The sequence below is a fragment of the Pan paniscus genome, chromosome 11 (genome assembly GCF_029289425.2).
Source record: "Pan paniscus chromosome 11, NHGRI_mPanPan1-v2.0_pri, whole genome shotgun sequence".
In the NCBI taxonomy this organism is placed as follows: Eukaryota; Metazoa; Chordata; class Mammalia; order Primates; family Hominidae; genus Pan; species Pan paniscus.
Genome location: NC_073260.2, coordinates 11,703,982 through 11,724,216, shown reverse-complemented (window position 1 = coordinate 11,724,216; position 20,235 = coordinate 11,703,982). Strand labels below are relative to the sequence as shown.

The 20,235-nt window shown below is 44.7% G+C and overlaps 1 protein-coding gene across 3 annotated transcripts in view; it reads left to right on the top strand.

Moving 5' to 3' along the window:
* STXBP1 (syntaxin binding protein 1) overlaps positions 1 to 20,235 on the top strand; it is an 80,140-nt gene that overhangs the window by 18,879 nt on the left and 41,026 nt on the right. The window contains exon 1 of one of the 3 annotated variants that reach the window (XM_063594187.1): positions 11,518 to 11,536. The exons of the other annotated variants lie outside the window; for them this stretch is intronic. The gene's annotated coding sequence lies outside the window, so the exon portion shown is untranslated. Of the gene's footprint in view, positions 1 to 11,517; positions 11,537 to 20,235 lie in introns of those variants that run through there. 3 annotated transcript variants of the gene reach the window in all.

The following is a 20,235-nucleotide window of genomic DNA, read 5'->3' as shown; positions in this document are numbered from 1 at the left end:
CACACCAGTGTAGAGTCACAATGGCAAGTATAAACCATGAAGAGTGTGTGGAGGCAGAAAGGCTGCCTACCCTATGCTTAGATGTGGCTCTGGACTCTAGTTGGTTCTAATCCAGTCGCAGTTGAGCCTCGTGAGCCTCCTTTATGGCAGTAGGAACAAAGCTGCTTCATTTTGGCAGTGAAGGGAGGAAAAAGGAAGAACATTTAGGCTTAAACTGTTTTTGGAGCCCCCATACTGGGTACGACAAGGTGAACCAAACCCCACTTATCTCTTCTGTCAGTTTCTTCTGAGCATTGGTGTGGTCAGGATAGCATTGGAGAGGAGCCCCCTGCCCAGTCTCTGGACACATTGGTATTGATGGTTCTAGTTGCTAGAAAACAACTAGAAAACAAAACACTGGTGGTAAGCAAGAGTCACCCTCCGCTCTGGGAGAATTTCACACTACAGGCTTTAAACAATAGACTACAGTGAGGCAGAGCCCTTAAAAATCACTTAATCTGCAGACCTCCTTATATTGGGGGTCAAAGTGCTGCTTCAGGATTTTAGGATGAGGCTATTATGTGACTACTCAGAATGTTTTTCAGTTTGCTTTCCCTTAGATAATCTTAGGGTGGATTACCCTGGGGGGTGACTCTGGCTCATTCCTCAATAATCACTAATTGACTAGCAAGAAGATCCCTTAAAAAAAGTCACGAGGCCAGGTGCGGTGGCTCACACCTGTAATCCCAGTGCTTTGGGAGGCCAAAGTGGGCTGATCATCTGAGGCCAGGAGTTCAAGACTAGCCTGGTCAACATGTTGAAACCCTATCTCTACTAAAAATACAAAAAATTAGCTGGGTGTGGTGGTGGGCACCTGTAATCCCAGCTACTCGGGAGGCTGAGGCATGAAAATAGCTTGAACCCAGGAGGCAGAGGTTGCAGTGAGCTGAGATCGCAACACTGCACTCCAGCTTGGGCAACAGAGTTAGACCCTGTCTCAATACAAAAACAAAAACAAACACAAACTGATTGGGAGCTCTCACCCTGTGGATGGGCCTGACCTGGGTGGGCTGTTTGTTGGGGAACTCCCGGTGTCAGCATATTTAGATTTTTCTTCTTGGTCTCTGATTCACCAGAAAGGTCTTCTTTTGTCTGCTGTCTGGGAGATAAAGGTCTGGCTACCAGAATTCTGGGAACTGACTGGATGAGATGGGCTGACAGTGGGTTCTCAACAAGCTTTATGCCCCTCTCATTCTTTTTTTTTTTTTTTTTTTGAGACAGAGTCTTGATCTGTTGCCCAGGCCGGAGCACAGTAGCATGATCTCAACTCACTGCAAGCTCCGCCTCCCAGGTTCACGCCATTCTCCTGCCTCAGCCTCCCGACTAGCTGGGACTACAGGCACCCACCACCATGCCCGGCTAATTCTTTTGTATTTTTAGTAGAGACAGGGTTTCACTGTGTTAGCCAGGTTGGTCTCGATCTCCTGACCTCGTGATCCGCCCGCCTAGGCTTCCCAAAGTGCTGGGATTACAGGCTTGAGCCACTGCGCCCAGCCACCCCTCCTATTCTTTTAAGTTCCAGAGGCAGCTGGTGCTGCCAGTTCCTGAAACTTTTGAGGATTCTGCTGTGTACATTTGGTTGGTTTTCACTGCTCCCTACCACCAGATAAGGATTCCGCTTTCATGGGCCTACTAAGTCAGTTACAACGCATCTATTGTAGAAAATAAGACGACAGACTCAGAATGTAAAAACACAACTTTATCATTTGTAATAACTGCATTCCAGGAAGGAAGGAGGGGAGTAGCCACCAGCCAGAGACTGGGGACCACCACGCCCGAGTTTCTTTCTTTTTTGAGACGGAGTTTCGCTCTTGTTGCCCATGCTGGAGTGCAATGGTGCAGTCTTGGCTCACTGCAACCTCCGCCTTCCGGGTTCAAGCGATTCTCCTGCCTCAGCCTCGTGAGTAGCTGGGATTACAGGCATAAGCCACCATGCATGGCTAATTTTTGTATTTTTAGTAGAGACGGGGTTTCTCCATGTTGGTCAGGCTAGTCTTAAACTCTCGACCTCAGGTGATCTGCCTGCCTTGGCCTCCCAAAGTGCTGGGATTACAGGCATGAGCCACTGCGCCCAGCCCTGAGTTTCTTAACACAGCAGAGCCTCTGGCTCTTTTGGCCACTTGTTTTTCTTTCTCACTGAGAGGAAATAGAGTCTCCTAAGAGAAAGAGTTTTGGAACACCACAAATCCAGGAATTTAATACTGAACTAGCCCTCAGCTCACTTTGAAGCAGGAAATCAGGTGAGGCTAAGGTCATGCCTTCTGACTGGATAAACCCTCCTGGACCCAGGAGACATCCTCACCTGCCCGGACCCCGGGAGGCATCCTGACCCTTGCGGGCCCCGGGAGGCATCCTCACCCTCCTGGACCCCAGGAGGCATCCTTACCCTCGCGGACCCCGGGAGGCATCCTCACCCTCCTGGACCCCGGGAGGCATCCTCACCGGAGCAATCTTTGGTATAGAACTTTTAACTAAATTACACAGTGTGGAGAGACAAGCTTCAGTCATTTCTCCACTACCCACTCAGTGCCTGGCGGAAGGCAGGCAGCACAGACCTTCATCCCAACGCACGAGGGGAATATTCAAATCATGCCTTAGGGGCACAGGGAAGGGAGTCAGAGACTGCCCCACCTGTGATTTTGATACAAGTAGATAGATGATCTGAGAGAACAGCCTCTGGTCTGGATGATTTCAGTGGAAAAGAAGAAGAAAGATCCATGTGGAAACTTTGTAAACGTTTTATGAGGGGAAAAGACAAGTGTAGCATTTAGGTAAAGAAGACCAGCACAGAGAAAACCATTTATCATTCTAACATAAAATGATCAACCAAGAGCTCAAATGTGATGTAATGTGAGATAACAGAATGAGGTGGAAAATGGGCTAGCAGGGGAATTCAAGAACAGCAAATCATGGCATTGCAGAATGAATAAACCAATTTTACACCATAAGAAGCAGAATCTTCGCTATAAAATATGGAAATTGCTTGAGAAATCACGCAGCCTGCATATTCATGAGCATTAGTGCTCCCCGTGTTTCTTTTGGATTTTTCGCGTCTTCTCTTCCTGGAGCTCCACCTCCTTCCCGTGCTCGATCTTTGGCCCCAACCCCAAAAGGATGTTTTCTTTTCCTGGTATCTTACTATAGCCAGTTCCACAGGTTGGGGAAAGGAAGCCCTCTTAACACTGGCCCTTTGTGTGTGTGGATGGGTGGGTGGGGCATTTCCTGCCTTCTGGAAGCTTCCCTGGGGCTTTTGTCTTATGTGGGTTTGACATCAATAGCATGGCTGAATTGAGGGTTCCAGAGGGAGCGTGAGCTTATGGCCTTGTCATGTTATGTGGGACTAAACATTTCCTAATATCTCAGATCTGTAGACCTGAAGCAGGCTAAATCTTAGAGCAGAACAGATTGGGCTGGTCAGAATCTTGGACTTGAAAATAAGACAGAGCTGAACTTGGTGACATGCACCTGTAGTCCCAGCTACTCAGGAGGCTGAAGCAGGAGGATTGCTTGAGCCCAGGTATTTGAGGCCAGCCTGGGCAACATGGTGAGACTCATATCAAAAAAGAAAAGAATAGGATGACTGTCACCACCATGGTCATGGATAAATCATGTGATCTCTCCTGGATTCGGTTTCTTTATAAGATAGACTGCATCAGAATTTCTCAGTCTTGGCACTATTGACATTTTGGGCCAGATGAGCTTGTGCCTTGTGGGATGTTTAGCAGCATTCCTGACCTCTACTTGTAGATTCCCATAGCATCCCCTAGTCGTGACAATAAAAAATGTATCCAGACAATGCTGACCTTCCCCTTGGGGGCGCAAAATCACTCCCTGTTGAGAACCACTGGACTAGGTGATCTTTTTTTTTTTTTTTTTTTTTTTTTTTGAGATGGAGTTCTGCTCTTGTTGCCCAGGCAGGCTGGAGTGCAATGGCGTGACCTCAGCTCACTGCAACCTCCACCTCCCTGGTTCAAGCGATTCTTCTGCCTCAGCCTTCTGAGCAGCTGAGATTACAGGCAAATACTACCATGCCCGGCTAATTTTTTGTATTTTTAGTAGAGACAGGGTTTCGCCATGTTGGCCAGGCTGGTCTCGAACTCCTGACCTCAGGTGATCCACCCACCTCAGCCTCCCAAAGTGCTGCGATTACAGGCGTGAGCCACTGTGCCCGGCCCCACTGGACTAGGTGATCTTATGTCTCCTGTCTGCTGCTGGGTTTCTGGGATTGTATGAAACACTCCATTCTTTTCCTCTCTCTTTAGTTTTAGACTCATCTTTAAGTCCTTAGGGAAACTCCCATTCAAGCCAAGAGATGTGATTTGGAGCCATTAAATGCTGCATCTACCAATTTAAGATGCTAGCCACATCTTGGGTTCCTGCCAAGATCAAGATACATATTCTGGGTTTCTGCAGTTGAAGGAGGAATTCCTGCAGCCATCGCAGAGTCTGTAGTAGGAGCACAAGCTTTTTTCGGAGACACAGATGTGGCTGGGCGGGTGGCTCATGCCTGTAGTCCCAGTACTTTGGGAGGCCGAGGCGGGTGGATCACCTGAGGTCAGGAGTTTGAGACCAGTATGACCAATATGGTGAAACCCCGTCTCTACTAAAGATACAGAAATTAGCTGGGCATGGTGGCAGGCGCCTGTAATCCCAGTTACTTGGGAGGCTGAGACAGGAGAATTGCTTGAACCTGGGAGGCGGAGGTTACAGTGAGCCGAGATGGTGCCACTGCACTCCAGCCTGGGCGACAGAGCGAGACTCCGTCTCAAAACAAACAAACAAACAAACAAACAAACAATAAAACAGACACAGATACAGGTTGACAGGCCAAGTGGGCATTAACAGATGAGGACTGCTGCTGTTGGTAATGTATAAGGGCAATGTCTTTTCTTTCTTTTTTTTTCCTGGTCAGCTGTAGTCATGTATCTTTTTTTTTTTTTTTTTTTGGAGATGAAGTCTCACTCTGTTGCCCAGGCTGGAGTGCAATGGCACGATCTCGGCTCACTGCAACCTCCGCCTCCTGGGTTAAAGTGATTCTCCTGTCTCAGCCTCCCCATTAGCTAGGGCTACAGGCGTGCACCACCACACCCAGCTAATTTTTTGTATTTTTAGTAGAGATGGGGTTTCACCATGTTGGCCAGGCTGTTCCTGAACTCCTGACCTCAAGTGATCTGCCTGCTTTGGCCTCCCAAAGTGCTGGGATTACAGACGTGAGCCACCATGCCTGGCCCAGGCTTCCCAAATAACTGAATGCTGGTATCACTGTGGTGTATAAAAATGGTCCTCATTTTCCAGTCCTTTCTTTTAAAGATGTCCTTACGTAGCAGAGCTTTATGTGGTGAGAGTAGTGTTTGCTCCCCTGGAAGGTTACTATTTCACAATTTTTGTCTTTCTTTGGTATTTTTGGTTCAAAATATCAACATAACTCAATAGTGTTGATGACAATAAGCTGTTGATTTTAAGAAGATATGAATTATTGGATTTCCACTTTTGATTGATTTTTCCATTTGTGTGTATTTTGTAACGTCACAGCTCCTTTTATCCAAGGAACGTTGTTTCAGGCAACATAAGGAAGAAACAATTTCCCTTTAGAACTGAGGGGAGGTGACTGCTGCCTCTAACATATACCTAGGAACTCCTATTTTTCATCTCCACTAGCCCCGGTTTGAGATTTTTTTTTTTTGGAGATGGAGTTTCGCTCTTGTTGCCCAGGCTAGAGTGCAGTGGTGTGATCTCGCCTCACTGCAACCTCCGCAGTTCAGGTGATTCTCCCGGGTTCAGGTGAACCTGAACCTGAACTTCTCCCGCAGTTCAGGTGAACCTCCCGGGTTCAGGTGATTCTCCTGCCTCAGCCTCCCAAGTAGCTGGGATTACAGGCATGAGCTACCATGCCTGGCTAATTTTGTATTTTTTTAGTAGAAACGGAGTTTTACCATATTGGTCAGGCTGGTCTCAAGCTCCTGACCTCGGGTGATCTACCCACCTCAGCCTCCTAAAGTGCAGGGATTACAGGTGTGAGCCACTGCGCCTGGCTGAAGTTATTTTTATTTATTTATTTATTTATTTTTTGAGACAGAGTTTCACTCTTGTTACCCAGGCTGTAGTGCAATGGCATGATCTCGGCTCACCGCAACCTCCACCTCCCGGGTTCAAGTGATTCTCCTGCCTCAGCCTCCCGAGTAGCTGGGATTACAGGCACCCACCACCACGCTCAGCTAATTTTTTGTATTTTTAGTAGAGATGGGGTTTCTCCATGTTGGTCAGGCTGGTCTTGAACTCCCGACCTTAGGTGATCCACCCGCCTCCACCTCCCAGAGTGCTGGGATTACAGGCGTGAGCCACCGCGCCCTGCCATGGCTGAGATTTTTTTTTACTAATCACTTTGAAGGTTAGTGAGTCTTTGCTTAGAGATTTTCTGGCTCCTTCACTTTTTGGCTCCAAACCTTATAAAACAGGGATATAAAATAAAAAATGGGAGTCTCTCTTGAAAGAGAAAGTAAATAGTCATTTCTGTAACCCTACCCAGTATCTTTATGGACCCGGGGTTAGGATTTGGTTTCTCGGATACTAGGCATTTATCATCAGGCACTCTCTCGGATATTGGCAGTAACCCAGGTTTTGTATGTTACAGCGTTGGACATTTGAGTCTTATGCAATCTTTGGGTGTGCTCAGTAGGCCGATGTAATCAAATCATTGTTAACCCATCTCTACACGTTTTAAAGCTTGTGACAACTCCAAACAATTAGCCCTCACCCTTTTTTCTCACTACCCATTACCCAAAAATCAAACCTAAATAGAGATGTTCTCAGATTATAACCAGGCTAATTAGTTGTCATTCAACAGTTACAGGGAGTGATACCCAGTGCTTGCCCTGTGGCTGACAATTTGAGATCTCTATTTTGGTCTCTCCCACTTCCCACAAATACAATTTAGATATAAAATTATAGTAAATTATTCTAGATAACTAATAGTTGATAGAGTTACTGTCTTCAAATGAAGGCACTATGGAACAGTTTTATATTAAGCATAACTGCATTTGTTTTGTTTTTGTTTTTAAAAATTTTTTCTAGAGACAGGGTCTTGCTTTGTTGCCCAGGCTGGTCTCTAACTCCTGGCTTCAAGCGATCCCACTTTGGCCTCCTAAAGTGTTGGGATTACAGCCATTGTGCCCAGCCAGTTTTTTGAGTTTGAATTTTAATTTTTTATCTAAAATTCTCTAATGATTTTAGAAACAGCTTTATTGGGATATAATTCACATACCATACCATTCACCCATTTAAAGTGTATAATTCAATGGCTTTTAGTCTATTCATAGAACAGTGTGTCCATCATCACAATCAATTTTAGAACACTTTCAATTACCCCAGAAGGAAACTCCATAGTCCTTATATGTAACCCCTAAACCCCCCATCTCTCCTGCTCTAGGCAACTACTAATCTCCTTTCAATTTGTATGGCTGTACCTTTTCTGGAGATTGCATCTAAATGGCGTTACGCAATATGTGGTCCTTTATGACTGCCTGCCTTTTTTTGAGACGGAGTCTCTCTCTGTCGCCCAGGCTGGAGTGCAGTGGTGCAATCTCAGCTCACTGCAAGCTCCGCCTCTCGGGTTCACACCATTCTCCTACCTCAGCCTCCTGAGTAGCTGGGACTACAGGCGCCCGCCACCACGCCTGGCTACTTTTTGTATTTTTAGTGGAGATGGGGTTTCACTGCGTTAGCCAGGATGGTCTCGATGTCCTGACCTCATGATCCGCCCACCTTGGCCTCCCAAAGTGCTGGTATTACAGGTGTGAGCCACCGCGCACAGCCATGAATGCCTTCATTTACTTAGTGTGTTTTAAAGGTTATTTGGTCTTACAACATTTATTGTACTTCACTCCTTTTTAATGACTGAATAATACTCCATTGTGTGGATATACTGCACTTACCCATTCACCCGTCAGTGGGTGTTTGAGTTGTTTCCACTTTTTGGTTATTATGAATAATGCTGCTAGAAACATTCATGTACAAGTCTTTGTGTAGACATACATTATTTATTTATTTTTAAAATTTATTTATTATTATTTTTTGAGACAGGGTCTCACTCTGTTGCCCAGGCTGGAGTGCAGTGGCACTATGTCAGCTCATTGCAACCTCTGCCCTCCGGGTTCAAGCAATTCTCTTGCCTCAGGCTCCCGAGTAGCTGGGATTACAGGTGCCTGCCACCATGCCTGGCTAATGTTTGTATTTTAAGTAGAGACAGGGTTTCACCATGTTGGCCAGGCTGATCTTGAACTCTTGATCTTAGGTGACCCACCTGCCTCAGCCTCCCAAAGTGATGGGATTACAGGCATGAGCCACCACGCCCAGCCAACATACGTTTTAATGTCTTTAGGATATATACCTAGGAATGGAGTTGCTGGATCTCTATGTTTGGTTATTTGAGGAGCTGCCGGCCTGTTTTCCACATCAGCTATACCATTTTACATTCTCACCAGCAGTGCATGATGGTCCAGTGCCTTTTTATCTTACTGCGCTTAAGGTGTAATTCCTTCTTTCTCAGACTGGACTGTAAATTCTTTGAGGTAAATACATTGATTTATATGTTGCTTGTATCCTCTATTGCCTTCAAGTGGTTATGTGCATTTTATTGTGCAATTGCTAGATACTTTGTGTCTCTGAGCGTCAGTGTTTTACTTTGTAAAATGAGGGTGCTATAATTCTTGACCTCTGAGGGCTACTGGGAGCTTTAAATGAGATGATATATGTAAAACACATGAGGAACTCTCTCACATGTAGTCAACCTTCAATATGTTTCAGATATTGCTATTATTATGGGCATTTTTTTTGTTATTGAGAGTAAATTAACGATTGAGTTTTTTCTTTATTTTGAGGAGTCTTGCTTTGTTGCCCAGATTGGAGTGCAGTGGTGCAATCTTGGCTTGCTGCAACCTCCGCCTCCCAAGTTCAAGCAGTTTTCCTGCCTCAGCCTCCCTAGTAGCTGGGATTACAGGCACCTGCCACCAAACCCAGCTAATTTTTGTATTTTTAGTAGATATGGGGTTTCACCATGTTGGCCAGGATGGTCTCAAGCTCCTGGCCTCAAGTGACCTGCCCGCCTCAGTCTCCCAAAGTACTGGGATTACAGATGTGAGCCACTGTGCCCGGCTGACTTTTTCTTTTCTTTTCTTTTTTTTTTTGAGACGGAGTCTCACTCTGTCATCCAGGCTGGAGTGCAGTGGCACGACCTTGGCTTACTGCAACCTCTGCCTCCCGGGTTCAAGTGATTCTCCTGCCTCAGCCTCCCGAGTAGCTGGGACTACAGGCTCACACCACCATGCCTGGCTAATTTTTGTATTTTTAGTAAAGGGTTTCACCACGCTGGCCAGGCTGGTCTCGAACTCCAGACCTTGTGATCTGCCCGCCTCGGCCTCCCAAAGTGCTGGGATTACAGGCGTGAGCCACCGTGCCCGCCAAGTTTTTTCTTTATAAGAGCTTTGAAAAAATTTTGGCTAAGGTTGTAATATCTCAATCAGACACTGGTTAAAAAATTAGCAGTAGGGGAATTATCAGATGGTGGACCTTCTTCCAAGCCCCCAGCCAGTTCATTAAACTGTTAAATTTCCTTTGAGCACTGATCCCTCTCCGAGGCGATGGTGTTTATTTCTTTGTGTTTATAGGCAGTCTCTCCCTTCCACACCAGAGTGTAGGCATTTTGTTTAGCTTGCTCATCATGGTCTTTCTGATGCCTAGAAGGATGTCTGCCACATAGCAGGTGTTCAATAAATATTGTGGAATAGATGAGAAAAAATGTATGCAGAGAAAAAATTAGAAGACAGGAGACATATTACAAACCCCATGGAGGAACAATAAATCACTAGATTCTTCCTTATTAGGAACGTAAAAATATTATTTAAAATAGGTGATAATAGGGCCAGTGATAGCCAACAGGGTTAAGTACTGTTGTAAACACTAAGCTAAGTGCTGTACAGGCAGTCACTTATTTAATCCTCACGATACCCCTATGAGACATTTGCGGTCCTTCCCATTTTACAGATGGAGAAACTGTGACACACAGAGATTTAATAACTTGCCCAAAGGCACAGCTAATGAGTGGAGAAGCAGGGATTTGAACTTTAACCATCTGGCTCCAAAACCCATTTGAATCCCTTTGCTTTACTCTGTCAAGGTGATCATAGCAATGTAGCACAACAAAGGACAGCTGGGTTCAGTGTCAGAGTCTAGCCCATGCTAGCGCCAGAGAGACGACATGTGCAGTGGGAAGAACATGCGGACAGGGGTCCAGAGAACAGTTTCTGCTCATGCTAGAGTGACCAATTAGTGGCTTACCCACTCCAGATGGCTGTCTTCTGCAGGGAGTATCTCAATCCCCAAATTGAGACCTGAGACCTGGGACCTGGAACCTGGCCTTAGCTGATCTCTGAGGTTCTTTCCAATATTAAAGTTTTCAAGCCCCAAAGAAGAATAGTTGAAAATTACTTTGCCTCCCCAGGCTACAAGGTGACATAGATCAAAAAATTTTATTAGCCTCCTGTGTTAGTGTTTATGTTTACAATAAAGTCCTCACTAATTTGATTGGAATAAATCAGCAGGTCTCCAAGTAGAGACTGTCTTATGAATACATTTAAGGAGATTTGTGCAAATTATTGTATGTTCATACTATGGAATGCTATGTAGTTTGAAAGCATGTGGTAGGTCTGTGTGAAATGATACAAGAGAAAGTCTATAATATATTGAGTAGAAAATGTAATTGCAGAACAATGTGTATACGTGTAATATCCCAACCAAAGAGCTGTGTACATGTGCATACCTCCCCACACCTGGGTGTATGTGCCCAGGAAGGGATCTGTAAGGGCACACCCGAAACTGTTAGTGGCTGTTTTCCCCGCAAGAGTAGGGGGAAGGAGGGAAATTTCACCCTGTATTTATATAATCTATTGTTTGATTTTTTTTTACAAGAATGTGCTACTTTTTTATTATTAAGAACTACATAGGCTGGGGGTGGTGGCACATGCCTGTAATTCCAGCTACTCGGGATGCTGAGGCAGGAGAATCGCTTGAACTGGGGAGGCAGAGGTTGCAGTGAGCCAAGATCATGCCATTGCGCTCCAGCCTGGGCAACAAGAGTGAAACTCCGTCTCAAAAAAAAAGAACTACGTAAAGGCAAAAAGTTAAAGTGGTTTATAATTAGGTTACCAATAGTGTGTGTATAAATGATATTTCCAAGAAAGGAACCTTGAGAGTACTTGGAAGGCTTGTTTTCAAGTATTTGTACCATTTCCTGCAATCTTGTTGAACATTAACTTATTCCACCTGGGAAAATGCAGTTGTTTATCAAGGAGACCCTTCAGCCCCACACGAGACATTCAGAGAAACTTGGTTGCTGTCTTTGCTGTCAGGAAAGAGGAAGACTACCTAGACATGTTGCTCCAGAGCAGAATTTCCAGCCGTAGATTGAACCTTCGGAGGCCGAGTCCCAGCCCAGTGTAAACTGGTAAAGAGTGAGCCCTCTTCCTACAATCTGGTTATTGCTGCTGTGTAAAAAGTCCTCTTGATTTTTATGTATTTATTTCTTATCTGCTGCCTTACTAAATGTTTTAATGTTGCTAATCATTTTGATTTCTGCAGATATATATCATTATTACTAATATTGTAACTCATTTTATTTTCTAATCTGACTGAATTTTTGGATACATGTTAAATAATAACAATTTTAAAATACAGACCTGTGTGCCCTTTTGTGACTAAAATGCCTTTGACTTTCTATCGGCCTCTGCTTGTGCTTCAGATTAACTCACAGATAGCCAGGGGCCACTCTCTGCCCTCTCAGAAGGGGACGGGGGTCCTTATGTTCAACTTTATATTTTCTTTCTTTCTTTTTTTTTTTTAGTTTGAGACAGGGTCTCACTCTTGCCCAGGCTAGAGTGGTACAGCAGCGTCATCTTAGCTCACTGTAGTCTCTGCCTTTCAGGCTCAAAGGGATCCTCCTGCCTCAGCCTCCTGAGTAGCTGGGACTACAGGCGTGAGCTACCACACCCAGCTAATTTTTGTATTTTTTCTAGAGACGGGTTTTTGCCATGTTGCCCAGGCCAAACTTTATATTTTCATTTAGGATTTGTATACATTGGTGCTATAGTGCCATTATTCCAAAAATGTATTCATATATTTACCGCAGGTCAGAGAAGTTTTGAAATTTTTGGTGAAATATCCATGTAGTTTGCTATCTGAATATCTTTGTGATTATTTAAAAACTATTTTAAACATTTATTTCCTTTTTTTTTTTTTTGAGGCAGAATCTCACTCTGCTGCCCAGGCTGGAGTGCAGTGGCGTGATCTTGGCTCACTGCAAACTCCGCCTCCCAGGTTCAAGCAATTCTCCTGCCTCAGCCTCCCAAGTAGCTGGGATTACAGGCACCCACCATCATGCCTGGCTAATTTTTGTATTTTTGGTAAAGATGGGGTTTCACCATGTTGGCCAGGCTGGTCTCAAACTTCTGACCTCAAGTGATCCACCCACCTCAGCCTCCCAAAGTGCTGGGATTACAGGCATGAGCCACTGTGCCCGGCCACATTTGTTTCCTTTTAAGAGGATTTTTATATTATGTTAAAAATATTGATTGGTAGAAGTTATATTTCATAATTTTCTTCTTCCTTTGTATGAATAATATGCTTTTATAGTGATGTCACAAGAGGTGCCTTTTGCAGAGTGCCTCATACGTGTCACTGGACTAAGTAAGCATTTTATCTCATTAATCTTCACAACAGGCTATTAGAGTATTATAATTTTAATTTTGCAGATGAGAAAACTGAAACTTAAAATGTTTTAAACTTGGCAAGGCACGGTAGCTCGGTAGCTCACGCCTGTAATCCCAGCACTTTGGGAGGCTGAGGCAGGTGGATCACCTGAGGTTAGGAGTTCGAAGGCAGCCTGGCCAACATGGTGAAACCCTGTCTCTACAAAAAACACAAAAATTAGTTGGGCGTGATGGCGTGTGCCTGTAGTCCCAGCTACTAGGGAGGCTGAGGCAGGAGAATCACTTGAACCCGGGAGGTGGAGGTTGCAGTGAGTCAAGATCTCGCCATTGTACTCCAGCCTGGGCGATAGAGGGAGACTCCTTCTCAAAAAAAAAAAGTCCCAAGGTCACACAGCCAGCAAATGCCTGAACCTGGATGTCAGCCCTGGTCTAACTTTAGCGCTTCCTTGGGCATTTTTGGGGGTGATTTCTGCTTGAGCAGCCAGCATTACCCCCTCAGACCCCTGGAGTTCAGTCAAGAGGATGCCTTTTAGAAGAATGTCTACTGTTGAGTCAGAATAACTCTGGAAATTCCCTGTACTCTGGATTGGTAAAAAGAGGCAGGGAGTTGTGGGCTGAGGTTGGACTCTCTTAGTTCCCTCAGCAGCATGAAGGCAACTTCTCCCAACCTGGGGAAAGTGGATCCTGGTGCCTCTGTCCTGGGCAGTGTGGTGCTCTGGGGCTACTGTGTGGAATCTTGGAATCGCCTGTGGTGTTGACTTTGGTTGCACTTCTCCTAAGCTTCTGGCTCATCTAATATTAGTCACGCTACTTCAGGTGTTTGCATGTGCCCTGGGCTCAGGGCATCGGGCATCTGGCATATGTCACTGTGGAGGGCAGTTGTGAGTCCCTCCTGGGCTGTGAGGGTGGGGCTTCATAGGGAGCTGCAAGCCTTGAGCAGTCCCTGTAGCGATCCCTGGAGCCTGTGTTTTGGGACTCCAGTTGAAATATTGGGTGCATTTGAAGATGTCCCAGATCATCTTAGACCACCGGCCATTTTTCTCAGGACATGGCAGAGATTTGCCAAGGTTGGGAGTCACCCAGGACCTAGAGGATGTGGTTGAGAAGGGACCTGCTTTCTTACTCATTTGGCCATGAGGGAAGCAGAGTCCACCAGGGTCTTCAGTATTACGGAGGAATTGAAGCTGCTCCGGTCTTTTAAACACATCCCCGTAGACTAGCTGGGTGGTGGAGCAGGCATTTGGCTGTAGATACACATGGTTTGGTATGCGGAAGTAAGACCTCCTGGCTGGACCCACTTCAGAAGGCTTCATTGTTTCTCTCCACATGAAGAGGACTTAGGAAGGAGATGAAATGAGATTGCCAGGGATTGTGAGGAGGTAGCCCAAGCTACTTGATTCTTAATGCTAAACTGAGCTCTAATCCTTGTTTCCTTTTCGGTATTGGATTAGAAAAATGTAGGGCAGGATTAGAATTGGCTGTTAACAATACCCAGGACAAACATATGCCCTGAGAACTTTGGAAAGGAAATAACTTCCTAGGAATGGTGGCAGCTGCAGTGGTAATTTATATGTGTCTTTTAACACTTGTAGTACTTGGTTTTATCTTTTGATTATATCTCTGCCTTTCCCTATCAAAAGGCAACTTAAGTGTAATTTTTTTTCAGTGAATTTATATTAATTTTTAGTGGCAAGAAAATATATTCATCCTCAATAATATAATACATTCAAATAAAGAGTGAACTATACTGTTTTCTGCTGTCATTGTGGCAAAGATTAAAATAAGTAAACCTCAAGATATTTTATCAGTTAGTATGTTAATGTGGAGAGTCACATAGTACTGGTGAGGGTGGGAGACAGAATTTTGGAAAGTAATTCAGCAGAGTTTATCAGGACCCCAGAACATTTAGATGTTTTACCAATTTATTCCATACTCAGAAAGCTACCCTAACGGAATAATTTGTGCTAAGAAAAGCCCTGGCCACAAAGATGGTCACTGACACATTATTTTGAGAGCATTTTTCTTATGCAGAAAGCTTGGGACAACATTGGAAGGCACAAATTGGCAAGTAAAGGTTAATTATAACTTTATTGCACAAAAATAAGCTTTTGGTATGAGTTTTTCTAATTTTCCTATGCATATCTGCTTTAAAAATAGTTGTAGCATGCTTTTTTCACCCTTAGCCATATATTTTGAGCATTTTCTTCCTCGTTTGTACTCATATATGAAAACTCTAACCTTAGTTGAAACCAGCCTTCCTTTCTTGCACCTGGACAGCCGAACATTATTGGGAAAAAACATTACTAAGCTGCCTGGTTTAACTTTAAATTCACAGTCATGACCGTCAAATTAGTCCTTAGTACTGTCTGTAAATGCTAAAACATTTCCACAGTAAATTGACTTTCCCAATCTCTGGGAAGATATATGATACCTTCTTTCTTCAAAGCTTCCATATATAACACCCCTTCCCCACTCTTAGCCAATGACTTCATCTCCAACAGGGAAACCCCTCACCTCTGCCACCGTGTCTCCAAGCCCATCTGTGGCTTTCCTCTCCTTCGCACAGGATGCCTCCTGTCACAGGTCAAGCTTTCCTCTTGTATCTCAGCTCCAACTCCTCCCTCTTCCTCAGGGACCTCAGTCTTTCATTACTCCATCCTCTCTCCTGCATCGTCACTCTCCCCTTCCCTTTTGACTTATTGCCAGCGTCACTAAAAATGCTATAATCTTTCACATCTTTAAAAACAAACAAATCCTACCCTTGCATCCATGTCTTTATCTACCCTGTTAGTTTTTATGCCTTTTCTCTGCTACCTTTTAAAGCAAAACTCCTTTTTTTTTTTTTTTTGTCACCCAGGCTGGAGTGCAGTGGCACGATCTCGGCTCACTGCAAACTCCACCTCCCAGGTTCAGGCGATTCTCCTGCCTCAGCCTCCTGAGTAGTTGGGATTACAGGCACGCGGCACCACGCCCGGCTAATTTTTGTTTTTTTTTTTTTTTTTTTTTTTTTGAGACAGAGTCTTGCTCTGTCACCAGGCTGGAGTGCAGTGGCGAGAATTGGCTTACTGCAACCTCCGCCTCCCGGGTTCAAGCAATTCTGCCGCCTCAGCCTCCCGAGTAGCTGGGACTACAGGCCCGCCACCTAATTTTTGTATTTTTGGTAGAGACAGGGTTTCACCATGTTGGTCAGGCTGGTCTCGAACTCCTGACCTCATGATCCACCCGCCTTGGCCTCCCAAAGTGCTGGGATTATAGGTGTGAGCCACCACGCCCGGCCAAAGCAAAACTTCTTAAGAGTTGTTGTCTGTCTTGTCTTCCTCCTCTCCCATTTTAGTCTGGCTTCATTCTTATTATTTCACTGAAACGCTCGTCAAGGTCCACAAAGACCATGTCCATCCATCTCACTGCTCCTGTCAGAGTCATTTTCTGCAGCCTTCCCTCCTGCCTCTATTTGATAAGTCCCCAGTGTTTCACTCCAGCTGAGGCTGTGCTTCCAAGCCCAAGAGCTAACTCTAGCTACCTATTCAGCGTCTTCCCTTGAATGTGTCTTAGCCATCTCAATCTTAAAACAACTAAAATAGAACTCCTGATGTTCTCCTACAGACCAGTTCTCCTTCCTCTGAAACTCTCTGAATGCCTCTACATCAATTTCTTGGCTTAAACCAAAAATCTGGGAGTTGGTTATGTTTCTTTTCTTTTCTGCCACATCCAGTGTATCAGCTAGCCCTGTTGGTTTTACCTCCATAGTGTATATCAAATCTGCCCACTTCTCACCATCTCCTCTGCCACTGTCATGCCTGGACTGTTGGAAAGGCCTCCTGACTCCACCCCCTGCTTCCATTCTTGCCCCCTCCTTCTTGTCTCTCTGTAGCACATCAGATTACATCCTTACCTTCCATGGCTTTCCAATGCCTTTCAGATAAAATCATACTCCTTATCAAAGACCACGAAGCTCTGTATGATCCGGCCTCCAACCTCAGCGTATATCATCTTCAGTTCCCAGAAAATGTCAATCTCATTTTCCTTTTTCCACAAGACTTTGTACTGTTCCTTCTCCTTTTCCTAGTTCTTGGCTGACTTCTTCCTCGTCAGGTCCAACTTGCTTAGAGTGGCCTTGCCTGACCCCCTATTTAAGTAGGCTGCCCACACCCTTTTTAAAAATCGTAGCACCTTATTTATTTAATTCGGAGCACTTATGAGAAGATGCAATTGCTCTTTTCAGTTAGTGGCTGCCTCCTTCCCTAGAGCAGCAGCTCCACAGGAGCTGAGCAGCACAGTATCTTGTTCATTCACAGGGTTTAGCACAATGGCTGGCAAGTAGTGGTTACTCAACAAATGCTTATTGAGTGAAAGCCTGAAAGAATGAGTACATATTTTCCCATATTATTATTTCCAATGGGTTCATAGTATTCCATTGTACAAATGTAACCTAATTAAGTTAACCACTGCCCTATTATGGATATATTGGTTTCTAGTTTTTCACTACACTGAAACATGCGAAGTAATCTAAATGGCTATTGGGAATATTGTTGACCATGAACAATTATTCAGGCCTTAAAATCCTAGAAAGTGTTTTTATTAAAATGGGTGAATTGAGTACATTAAGTGAAAAAAGCATAATATAAAATTATATATCTACAGCATGTTTTTTTTTTTTTTTTTTGAGTCAGAGTCTCCCTCTGTCACCCAGGCTGGAGTACAGTGGCATGATCTTGGGTTACTGCAACTTTGCCTCTCACTGAAGCAGTCCCACTACCTCAGCCTCCTGAGTAGCTAGGACTACAGGTGTATGCCACCATGACTGGCTAATTTTTGTATTTTTTGTAGAGATGGGGTTTCACCATGTTGTCCAACCTGGTCTCGAACTCCTGGGCTCAAGTGATTTGCCTGCCTTGGCCTCCCAAAGTGCTGGGATTACAGGCATGAGCCACCGCACGTGGCCAACATGATCTTAACTATGTAAAAGTGCATAGAAAAAGCTAGTATGAAATAAAACTAAAATGTTAATTATGCATTTCAAGTTGACATGATTACGGATAATTTTTCTTTTAGATTTTTTTTTTTTTTTTTTGAGACGAAGTCTCACTCTGTCATCCAGGCTGGAGTGCAGTGGCTAGATCTCGGCTCACTGCAACCTCTGCCTCCTGGGTACGAGCGATTCTGGTGCCTCAGCCTCCTGAGTATCTGGGATTACAGGTGCGCATCACCACATCTGGCTAATTTTTTTGTATTTTTATTTGAGATAGGGTTTCACCATGTTGGCCAGGCTGGTCTCGAACTCCTGACCTTAAGTGATCCACCCCCATCAGCCTCCCAAAGTTCTGGGATTACAGGTGTGAGCCACCGCGCCCGGCCTGATTGTTTTGTTTTGTTTTGTTTTTATCTTATTTATTTATTTATTTGTTTATTTACTTTTGAGACGGAGTCTTGCTCTGTTGCCCAGGCTGGAGTGCAGTGGCACGATCTCAGCTCACTGCAAGCTCCGCCTCCTGGGTTCACGCCATTCTCCTGCCTCAGCCTCCTGAGTAGCTGAGACTACAGGCACCTGCCACCACGCCCAGCTAATTTTTTGTATTTTTAGTAGAGACGGGGTTTCACCACGTTAACCAGGATGGTCTCAATCTCCTGACCTCGTGATCCACCCGCCTCGGCCTCCCAAAGTGCTGGGATTACAGGCATGAACCACCGCGCCCGGCCGTTATCTTTTTTATTTTAAGACAGAATCTCGCTCTGTCACCAGGCTGGAGTGCAGTGGCACGATCTTGGCTTATTGCAACCTCCGATTCCCTGGTTCAAGTGACTCTCCTGCCTCACCCTCCCAAGTAGCTGGGATTACAGGCATGCACCACCATGCCCAGCTAATTTTTGTATTTTTAGTAGAGACGGGGTTTCACCATGTTGGCCAGGATGGTCTCGATCTCCTGACCTCGTGATTCACCCACCTCGGCCTCCCAAAGTGCTGAGATTACAGGCATGAGCCACCGTGCCTGGCCTGATGGTTTTTTAAGCACAAGAGTAATACATTGAATTTTTTGTTTTCTTTTTTTTTTGAGATGGAGTCTGGCTCTGGGTCTGTCACCCAGGCTGGAGTGCAGTGGTGTAATCTTGGCTCACTGCAACCTTCACCTCCTGGGTTCAAGCAATTCTCCTGCCTCAGCCTCCTGAGTAGATGGTATTACAGGTGCACACCACCATGCCCAACTAATTTTTGTATTTTTAGTAGATATGAGGTTTCACCATATTGGTAAGGCTGGTCTCGAACTCCTGACCTCAGGTGATCCACCCGCCTCAGCCCCCCAAAGTGCTGGGATTACAGGTGTGAGCCACTGTGCCTGGCCAGAATTTTTCCTTTATACTTTTCTGTGTTTTCCAAGTTTACTGCTGTGTGTGTGTGTGTGTGTGTGTGTGTGTGTGTGTGTGTGTATGTATGTGATTACTGTGATTCAGTGATTACTGAAGATAGTCAAAAGCAGATTTAGGAACCATCGAGCCCTAGAGAATTGTCTAACTGTCTGAACCATACGTGCTGACAACAGCTCTTGCCCTTCAAGTTGCTCCAGGTGTGTGTTACTCAGGTTTACAGAGTAGCAAGAGTGGACTTTCCTATGGAGCCTCCACAGCTGGTCAGGTGTGTGTGTGTGTGTGTGTGTGTGTGTGTGTGTGTGGTGTTCTAGGTAACGGGGCTCATTAAAATGGTGATTTGGGGATAAGAGTGCTCTGGAGATGTGCTCAGGGTTTTGAACATTTCACAACTGCTCCTCACATCTGTTTTTAGAGCTTGAGGAGGGCTCATGTGGCCTGAGGCATTGTCACAGCCTTTACCCACTTAACTTTAGGCAGTGATTCTCAAATCTGAGCCCTTTTGGGGGTTCATGAGGTCAAAACTATCTTCATACTAAGACCAAGATGTGGTTTGCCTCTTCATTCTCATTCTCTCACGGGGCACAGCGAAGTTTCCCAGATGTTATATGTTTCAGGACATACTGGCTGCAGAAGCAGATGGGAGAAGCCAGAAGTAGACAGGAGAATGTCTATGAGGCCAGACATTAAGGAGGGTTGCAGAAATGTAAAACAATCCCAGCTGTCTCCCTAAAAATGTTTTATTATGACAAATATATTTATTTTTCATTAAAATGCAATTAATGTAACATATGAGTTTATTATCTTAAATGAATTAATATTGTTAAAAATTTCTCAGTTTAGTTTCCAATACAATAATTAAGAGCGTAAAGAAGTTATGAGACCAAAAAGTTTGAAAACCACTGAATTAAGGAGACAGGAAGAGAACTTTTTTTTTTTTTTTCAATTTTTGAGACAGAGTCTTGCTTTGTCGCCCAGGCTGAAGTGCAGTGGTGTGATCTCGGCTCACTGCAACCTCAGCCTCCCGAGTAGCTGGGATTACAGGCATGCACCACCATGCCTGGCTAATTTTTGTAAT